Raw genomic sequence first — 10,537 nt, forward strand, 5'->3', positions numbered from 1 at the left:
GGTTCATTTGAAGTAATATCAATCAAGCACTTTACACTATCTCAAGATTCTCTTTATGAGTCCAAGTTAATCTATCTTGGAACCTAATTGACTTGAGGTACATGTCATGAGCACTCTCGTCATCATGTTTCCACACAGGTTCCATCCACCTTAGAGTGCTCCATAGATCTTGAGGCACACATGTTTTGTCAGCCCTTGCCCCAAAAGGGCCCCCTCAAGGGCCATATTGACAAACACATTGACAAACATTGCAAAGCTTTTATCCTTGGCTTTTGTGAAAATGGCTTTGTGTAAGCAAAATGGCCTTTTCTCTCTCATTTCTACTTGATATTGATATTTGAACACTAATAGATAAACAAGAATACTACAACACTCCTTTTTACTTGATACTCCAACACTATAGAAAGATTGTGGGGGCGGGGGGAGAGAGAGAGAGAGAGAGAGAGAGAGATGGATCTCACAAGAAACAACATGACTAAATGAAATTGATTCTTTATATATATAATTGTTGACCCAGGGTCATTCCAACATGTAGTAATATATCCATGTACAAGATGTATTCAATCCCATAGAATGGGGGATAGTATTTAGAGAACGGGTTTAATACAAGGATTTTTGTAAACACGTCCATTGGCAGCCCCAAAATTCTTTGTATCACATCTTGCCAGTTTGTAGGCCTTGCAAAACACAAAGCTAAATATGTGGCAAATATTACAGGATTGTAGATAAATTCTTGATAATTAACAAGTTCAAATACATTAAAGATAAGTTTAAATACATGAGAAGTCTAGATAAAAATTTAAACAATAAGAGTGTAGATAAAAATGGACTGTGCACAATAAGCATAAAACCAACTCAAAGAGCATTTCTTTCTAGAATAGGAGATCAGCTCATATACAATGTATCACTTCTTTTAGGATCTTGTCCTACGCAATGGGGTTGGCCATTTTCCATTATCAGTCAAAAAAACCGTAGGATTCTTTAGGAAACTAAACTTTTGATTCATTGAGCCGATTGGGAAAAATCTACCAAGCGACGTGTCGTCTAGCATGTCTACATCTTCACAGGTCTAGCTTGGAATAGCATAAATAATTTTAACAGTCTCCACCACCTTCTCATAGTAGCTATCCATCTCATTGTCCTTCATCCCTTCTGGGATGTCCTTCTGGCTATCCATCATCCCTTCTGAGATGTCCTTCTAGCTGTCCATCATCCCTCTAGGCTGTCCTGTACTAAAACATCCTTGCCCAGAAGCTTAACTTGGTTTGCAATGGCATCCAACATCTATACTTCCTCTTCAAATCTATTTGAGTGAAGTTGGTTTCCCATGCCTGCAGGGTTAATTAGAGTCCATTTAGCATACATTAATTGAATTTGAAATTAAGCACATACACATAATTATATAATCTTTTAATCTTTTATCTTCTTGTTGTTGTACAAGATCTTACAACGCTTGTTTTAAAAATCCTACTCCTCCCTTCGTCTAGGTAGTAGCCTCATCTTTTGAGGTAATTTTACCTTGTGAGACTGATAACAAATTACAACTTCATCAGTTACATTTAGTCCATATGTAATGTAATAGGAAAAACACAAAAAAAAAGAAAGAGAGCCAAAGACACATCATACCTTCATCCCCTCCCTGTGCATCTTTTGGGTGTGAAGCCCCCTCTGCAGGATCTCTCTCAATTGCTTCCTTTTGCCTTCTTACCTTTTTAACACCTCATCATCACACTGTCCTCCTCTCCCCCTCTTACACCAACCTAGGAATATTTACATCCTATATCAGGTTATCCTACATAGGCTTCTCACGAGACATGAGATTGCCATCTTCCATGACATCATTGGTGGGTTTATCACATGAGGCCTGTGCGGATCCATGCTGCTTTTTCTTCACATTGGGATTCAAAATGGTATTACTAGGAGATTGAAAAGTTTCATCTTGGACACATACACTCCTAGACTTCTCCGTAGCTTGAGTAACATGAAATCCAATTGCATTCAATTTCAGTACTATAGGGAAATAGTTTAGTAGTACACTAATAATACTACCTTAGTTCTAACAACTAGAGTAGCTGTAACATAGAAATAGATTGTACTATATTAGTACTACATTAGTACTCTACTATAGAAACTACATTAGTAATATTAACACTCTACTGTATTAGTATTATATTAGTACTCTACTATAGAAATAGAATAGTACTATATTAGTGTTCTAAGATATTAGTATTGAAGAGAAACAGATAGTATTACATTAGTATTAATATAGTACTATATCAGTACTAAATTAAAGATATGATATATTAGTACTGGAATAGAAACAAATAGTGCTATGTTAGTATGGTGATAGTACTATGTTAGTAGTATATTAGTAGACATTAATAGTCTACTATATTAATACTAGAATAGTGCTATATTAGTACTATAAAGAAATAGATAGTACTCTACTAGTACTAATATTAGTACTAGAATAGGAGTAGAATAGAAACAAATAGTATTGATATCAGTACTATAATATTACTCTAATATATTAGTACTAGAATAGTGTTATATTAGTACTCTATCAGTGCTAACATTATATCTAACGCATTACCATTAGTACATATAGTACTAGAACCAATACAATCTACGTAATGCTACTAAATTCAATCAGCATATGTAGTATTGAATGATACAATCAGCCTATAATGCTAACATAGTACATTTTCAGCTTTATAATAGAATGTTTTTTATGCTACCAAGTAATATTTTGGTATTCTTCTATATCATAAATTATAAACATTATTTGAAAAAGTGGAATTTTAATACAACTGCAAAGAAAAATTACCAGTTTTTTAAGAATCCTATGGCAGCCACCCAATCTTCTAAAACACTCTTCTTGTAGGACATAAAGATGCACTCGGTTTGATAAAAAAAATAACTTGTTGCACACACCATGTGGTATGTGTGAACACCACATCAAGAGATTCTATCTTAAATCCCATACCACACAATTCAACTTGCATATGTATAGAAAGGGTTAGTATGTACTAGCTACTCTACAAAGACCAGGGCCTAAGATAAAATAGGTATTATGTAAATGAAAAAAGTTTATCTTACTTTTAATTGGCCATTGGAATACTTGAAGAGCATGTTGGATGATGTATCGGTATAGGGATGAGAACCTACAACACATGCTTTGTCACAGCTACTCTGTTAATTGCTGCATATGAATGTTGAATGCAGGTCCTACCTCCAATTGCTCTACGATCTGAATGTGGTGCATTCTTGCCAAATAGAAATGTTTTGTGGCACATTCCAACTCTGCTTCCAACTATTCCAAATTTGCTAATAGTTAATCTTGCATGGTGCTACTTGCATTTTTTAGTTTAGTACCAACCTAGTCGACTGTGTGTTTCACATAGTCAATCTATTTTGTGGTTTTTGACTCACGTATAGTAGCCATTTCTAAGTCTGAGTCCTATTTTTGTTTCTCCTCCTCCACTGATATCTTCCAATTAGATAAGATTGCTTGTTGCTGATCATCAATCATCAGTGTCTCACACAATGTAGTACTCAGGTTCGTCTTCACAGGATGTTTCTTTGTAAGTCCTTCCAACGAGGTTCCCGAAACATGCTCCTGTTTGATACAGGTGCTTTCTTAACTAGCACTCCTAGCATTGGTTTCTTGATGGTGGGCAAAATCATCCCATTTCACCTTAGTGCCGTGAATACATGCGCATATGCTCCAGCCAATATAGTGCCCTCCTCATTGTTCATGATTGTGCCAATCTGATATATCTTTCTATGAAATCTTCATTAAAAAATTTCTTGAGGTTTCCAATGTGATAGCCCCACCAGCTTGACTTGCACGGGGTGCCCCAAGTGTCTTGCATCCATTTATCCATGTCCTAGAAGATGTCTCACCTAGCTTTAAGGAAAACCTTCCACACAAGCTTCACCCCGATTAGAATTAGGAAGGTTTGAAGTTCCTTGCCCTTCTCCTTCCCCTTTTCCTTTGTTACAATTCTCTTTGTTGGAGAGAGTATTCGAGGTGCTTTCTTGGGTTTTCTTTTCTTTCCTAATGACTTCATGTTTTTCTTCTGAGACATGTTTGCTTCAGTTTACAAACGATGTTATAGCTCAGCCATATGCTCGCCATATGTAAAAGCTGTATGCAACATTACAACTCAACCATATGTAAAAGATGTATGCAAAGAAAAAACTCAAAAAAGAAGAAGAGGAGAGAGAGAGAGAGAGAGAGAGAGAGAGAGAGAGAGAGAGAGAGAGAGAGAGAGAGAGAGAGTCACCTTTTGTAGTTTGCAAACTTCGTATGCAGAGGTAAAAGTCAAAAAAGAAGGAGAAAGAGAGAGCGACAGAGAAAGAGAGAGAGAGAGATTCAAATAATCACCTTTTTCTTTATAATGCCTTCAGCCAACGTGAGCTCTCTACCCAAGATGCACTTCTTCTTTGTCTGGAAGAAAAGAAACCTTCAACAGTTCAATCAACTAGCTGATGTGCAGGTCAAAGTGAGAATAGGTGGTCGATAAAATCTTGAACCTATGTGTGCCCAAAAACAAAAGACAAGGCCAGAACCCATAACAATTTTCTTGGATGTATCTTAAGTTTGTCTCGCGTGTGTGCATGATAATGTGTGCATGCATTAACTCAAATCTTTTGAAATAGTACTAATATATAGGATTACATTGTTGCCACTAGTACATACACCATAGGGTGCTTTCACCTTGGGCAAGATTTTGTCAATCAATAATTTTTCTTTATTGGTCATATAGCTCACATTGGATTCTAGTGGTGTGGCATCTTGAAGACAACCATTATTGGTTTGTCAATTGATTTAGAGGTTGTCATGGCTCGGTGTTAAAGTAAGTGTTAGTTTAATATGTCATGATGGACATGCATCTTAATATGTAATACACACACTCAATTCTTTCATATGTTATGATGGGCAGGTTGGAAAACAAGTTAGTATCTGCTATTAGAAAAATCAGGCAGTATCAAGACCAAATGAATTTCCAGACATGTATAACAGTGTAGCAAAAGGATGGGCATAGATGTGGGTTGCGATTTCCTACAACTGCATGTTGCTCCTCAATGAAATTTCAATGGGACTTGCATGTCTCAATAGAAGCATATATAGAGCTTGATCTACAAGAGTTTAAGGCTAATGCCATTCACGACCTAATTGCTACCATTGGGAAATAGCATGTAAGTGAGGCAGACTCACCCAAAGCAACATAAGATACAATTCATTATCCTAAAGCATTATAGCCTGTACAGAGTTACAACTTGCAAAGAAAGAAGAGAATGAGCCTACCCCAAAAAGCATTACAATCTCCACAAGAAGTAGAGACTCAATGCATAAATTCTACACAAGAATTAGATTGTTGAGAGATATGGTGCCATGAGCAAATGTAGAGCAAAGGTATGAGCAAAGGATAAGCTGCCACATGGCATGGAGGAGATATCCCACATGTGAGCAAGCAAAATGGATGTAAGTACCCTCACCTATAAAAGGGAGGTTCATTTGAAGGAATATCAATCAAGCACTTTGCACTATCTCAAGATTCTCTTTATGAGTCCAAGCTAATCTATCTTGGAACCTAATTGACTTGAGGTACATGTCATGAGCACTCTTTTCATCATGTTTCCACACAGGTTCCATCCACCTTAGAGCGCTCCATAGATCCTGAGGCACGCATGTTTTGTTATGGTATTAGAGCATAGGTTTAGCTCTCCTAGTTTAGCTCATTAGTAGTTCACTAGGATTGCTTCCATTCCTAGATTAGTTGTAGGCATGTGTTAGGAGCTCATGTTTTTCTCCTAGTTTAGTTTTAGTTTTAGATTGAAAACAAATTTCCGTCCCTTGAGAGAGAAATTTTCCGTCCATCCATTTCATGAGAGATTCATTGTGACTTGAGTGTTCATTCAAATTTGAGAGCATTCTTTGAGATATTTTCTGCTAAGAGGATGAAGAGATTTCTGTTCATGCCTCAGAGATTTGGTGAGAGTTTGATTCACAAAGAATCCCTACGAGTCTTCTTGTGTGTGAGAGAGAAAGAGTTTCTACAACTCTATCTATAGCCAGCCGAGGCAATGCTTCTTCTACCTCGAATCTAAGGCAGCCTACTGCAGCAAAGACAACATAGAGCCACAGCAAGCATGCAGCCAAGCCATGCCTCCTCCAAGCAAAGTCTCATGAGCTTCAGCCTTGACTCCTATGCAGTGGCGGCCACCCACTTTGAGCTCTGGCCACTAGCTCATGCAACTCTGAGCCGCAACGACCTCCTACTACAAGTCTGAACGACCGCCTACTACATCAAAGCCGTGACCAAGGCATCCTACAACAACCTACTTTTGCAAAGTCCTCCCAACTCACGGGCATCCTTCCATTGAACAGCAGCAAAGCAAGAAACGCGCTGCAGAGCCATAGCTGCAAAGCTTGACTCAGCCATACGACTCACAGCACCTAAGAGCACCGAAACGACCTGCTCTTGCAAGGCAGCCGCAACACAGAAGGCTCTCATATGCCTTAGCAACTAACGGACTCCATCTAACGGCTCAGCAGTCCACAGGCGCAACAAGCCCAGCGTCACAACCGCTCCAAATGCCTTCACGGACGGTCACCTACGACGCCTCCTCCACAGTGTGCCTCTCATCGCAATGCACATAGGCTGTAGATCGCGCCTCATGGTCGAGCATCACCAGTAGCAAAGCATAGCTTCCTCCAACGGTCCCCAACAAGAGCGGCTTTGGACAGCCAGCGACCTCTAGCGACCTCCAATATCGAGCTATTGCCAGCAGCAATTGCATCGCTCCAAGCAATCGACCAATCGATCTCTGCTTGAGCAGCCAATGCTATCTATGAGCCGCCGTCAAAGCCAGCTCCCAATACCTCGAGTCACCTCCATGGAATATCTGCCTCGCTCTTTCTCATCCAATTCGCCATGTCGATGCCCGCACCCGCATCTCCGTTGCAGTCGTCGTGCATCGTGCAGAGAAGCCTCAGCTTTCTCTCTTTCTTCCCTAAGGTATAGACCTTAGGACACGTGGCATTTTTGGAACCACTCCTAGTGAGATAGGGTTGGTTGAGTTAGTTGAACTATGGTAAAGTTTGTGTAAACCTTGGGTTTAACCAAGTTGGGATCAAAGGTCACCACAGTGCCACCTATGCACACAGAGCCCCTTGCTAAGCACAGTATGGAATTCAGCATGTGAATCCCTATGCCACATCATCAAGGTCCCCTCTTCTTCACAAAAGCTTCAACAAGGCGTAACTTGCAATCCAGGAGGAATTTGGACACACTCCAAAAAGGAAAAGTGATCGTCTTTTCAAGCTCTACGCGCTGGTCAGATCAGAATCATTGTATGCATTTAGACACTGCCAATATTGAAAGAAATCAATTGGTAAGACCTTTGCAACAAATGAAAAAGCAAAGCATGAATGTAAACATCGATGTAAAAAGCAAGCCAAAAGCACAAGTGTATGAGATGACCATAGCCCGAAGCATGGCATCCACACAAAGCATCAAGGCACATGGAAGAACAAAGCATCATGCATGAAGCTACACAAGGAAGAAGATTGCAGATTGAAGAACCAACAGGTCAACTACATAGCATCGTCATCAAGCCATGAGCCAAAAGGTGACATCGATGGAATGTATTGAAAACAAAAACCCTTGCCAACCTTGCCTATATTTTGCAAATCAAGCTTGACCACCTGAGAGTAGCTATGAAAGCACCCAGGGGAGGTATTGACATGTAAAAACCACACTTGACCACCTTAAGTAGCAATGCATGCACTAAGGGGAGGTGATGGAATGTAACTCACATCTGACCACCTTGCAGTAGCCAAAAGGATCATGGCACCAAGGGGAGGTGTTGAGAGATATGGTGCCATGAGCAAATGTAGAGCAAAGGTATGAGCAAAGGATAAGCTGCCACATGGCATGGAGGAGATATCCCACATGTGAGCAAGCAAAATGGATGTAAGTACCCTCACCTATAAAAGGGAGGTTCATTTGAAGGAATATCAATCAAGCACTTTGCACTATCTCAAGATTCTCTTTATGAGTCCAAGCTAATCTATCTTGGAACCTAATTGACTTGAGGTACATGTCATGAGCACTCTTTTCATCATGTTTCCACATAGGTTCCATCCACCTTAGAGCGCTCCATAGATCCTGAGGCACGCATGTTTTGTTATAGATACTCAATGTACACCTACAGCATCACATCTTGCAAAGCTTCGAGGAGATTCAGTCTACCCCAAAATTATTACATTTTTCAACAAAAGTAGAGAGTCAGTGTACATCGGTTGCAGAAGAAGTAGAGACTCAATGTACTCCTAGAGCATCACAACCTTAAGAAGAATCATTAGAGTCTACTCCATTGTGAAGGCTGAAGCATGTAGATGCCCTTTTTCTAAAGTATCCTAAACTTTGTTGGATCAAAAACCTCAAATTGGACATTTCTTGGTTGTTTCTATTGACTAATGATGTTTTTTGTTAATTATGTTAAATGTCAAGATACATGAGGTATATTCACTCACGATATTTATTTCATGTGTATTATTTGATTAATATATGAATGTCTCATTATGTGGTTCTTTAAATATTAAAAGAGGCATTAATAGTGGTTCTTTTCAAATATTTAACTCACTTTATTTGAAATCTTTCAGTTCAATCACTTTATTCAAAATCTTTTGTCTCACATTATGATTTTGTATAGTCTTTCATGTCACAGTGTCAAAGTAGAGTGTTCTCCTATCCTCATCATAGAAAAACCACTTCTGCTCTTAGAATTTTTCAATCACTAATTTCAAACATTTAACTCACTTATTCAAAATATTTCATCTCACATAACAGTTCTGCACCTGCCACTTCACACTAGCTAGTAGAGAATTTTCCTACCATCATCACAGCAAAATCTCAACCTCTCTCATTAGCATTATCCCACATTACGGTTCTTCACATGTCACTTCACACTATCTAGTAGAGCATTATCCAAATATTTATTTCAAATCTTAAACTCACTTTATTCGTAATCTTTCACTTCAGTCACTTTATTCGTAATATTTCATTTCAATCACTTTATTCATAATATTTCATCTCACATTAAGGGTTTACACTCCATTAAATTCCTCTCTCACTCCTTCCATCTTGCCTTGGAGTTTTGCTCTCATTACCATTCTCCTATCCTCATCCTTAATCTCATGCTTTCTGTTTCTTCTTCCATCATGCCTTGAAGTTCCACTCTCATCACCATTCGAGATCCTATCCTCACTCTTACTTTCATGCTCTCTATTCCCTCTTCCATTGTTCCTTCAAGTTCCACTATCATTTAAAAAATTGAGAAAAAATTCTTCTATCCTAAGCCCTACTCCTGCACTTTCTCTCTTTCCTCCTTTTGTCTCTGCTTAAATCTACACTTCATGGATCCTTTTGAAATAATCTCTTCCATGGAGGTTGCCATAAGCAACAACCATAGATTGGATCATGGAGAATGAGGAGAACAAAGAGACGAGAAAGAGACAATGCGCTCTACTCACACAAGTTGAAAAAGAGGAGTCTGCCACTCAGAAGGACCTGGGGAGGGAGGAGAGGGAAAAAATAAGGAGTTGCATTAAATAAGGAGTTGCATTACTGAAATAAATAATTTAATTTCAAATAGGAGAGATCTAGTAGAGTTTTAAAGTGAGGTTATTGCTCATAGCACTCGTCATGGGTGATTTCCACTACATGAAGAGCAAGCCATATAGAACTAGGAAAGTGTTATCGAGGAAAAAGTCAACAATTTCTTACTTCTCTTATAGAATTGTAATTATATTCAACCCATGATGAGATGGTTTTAGTACAAGACTAGGTTGATTCTCAAATACAATTAGCTAATGCCAATGCCTTCTAGTGAGTATAATCTAGAGGCTTATGATTGTAACTATTTGAAGGTGTTTGTTAACACCATTGGTAATATTATGAGACTTTGCAACTAATTTTGATGTAACTTAGGTGTGAATACCATGCTATTGAAGGTGTTTCTAAACTCCATTAGTAAATATTATGAGAGTTTGCAAGTGCTTTTGATATAACTTAAGTGTTAATGTCATGGGGTTCCTAGAGAATATGATAGTCTATGTAAGATGTCACGTTAAACTTTATAATTATAATTTTATTTTTTTTAAAGAAATCTTAAAATTTTCTTACTTTTATGTTTTAATATGTTAGAAATATTATTTTTTAAAATTTTTGTCTAAAATTACCTATAAAAGTGAATTCAGACATTGAAAAGTGTTGAGAAACCATCTCAACATCATGTGTTCGATATTGTGCATAGCACTAACACATAGAGTTCTATAAATGAAATGGTTAGAAACCCTAACCCTAACCACTGTAACCCTAAAGGGGTTTGTATGTAATCATCATTTTCAACTAAATCTAGTGTACAATTAGTCATTTGTGGTGTGCTCTCTAGTTGTGCCCGCCGCTCTCCTCATCTCCACTCTTCTCCTCTCCTCTCTCCATATTTATTCATGGTACTATTA

The sequence above is a fragment of the Dipteris shenzhenensis genome, chromosome 21 (genome assembly GCF_047967505.1).
Source record: "Dipteris shenzhenensis isolate YYH24624 ecotype China chromosome 21, Dip_SZ_1.0, whole genome shotgun sequence".
Taxonomy (NCBI): Eukaryota; Viridiplantae; Streptophyta; class Polypodiopsida; order Gleicheniales; family Dipteridaceae; genus Dipteris; species Dipteris shenzhenensis.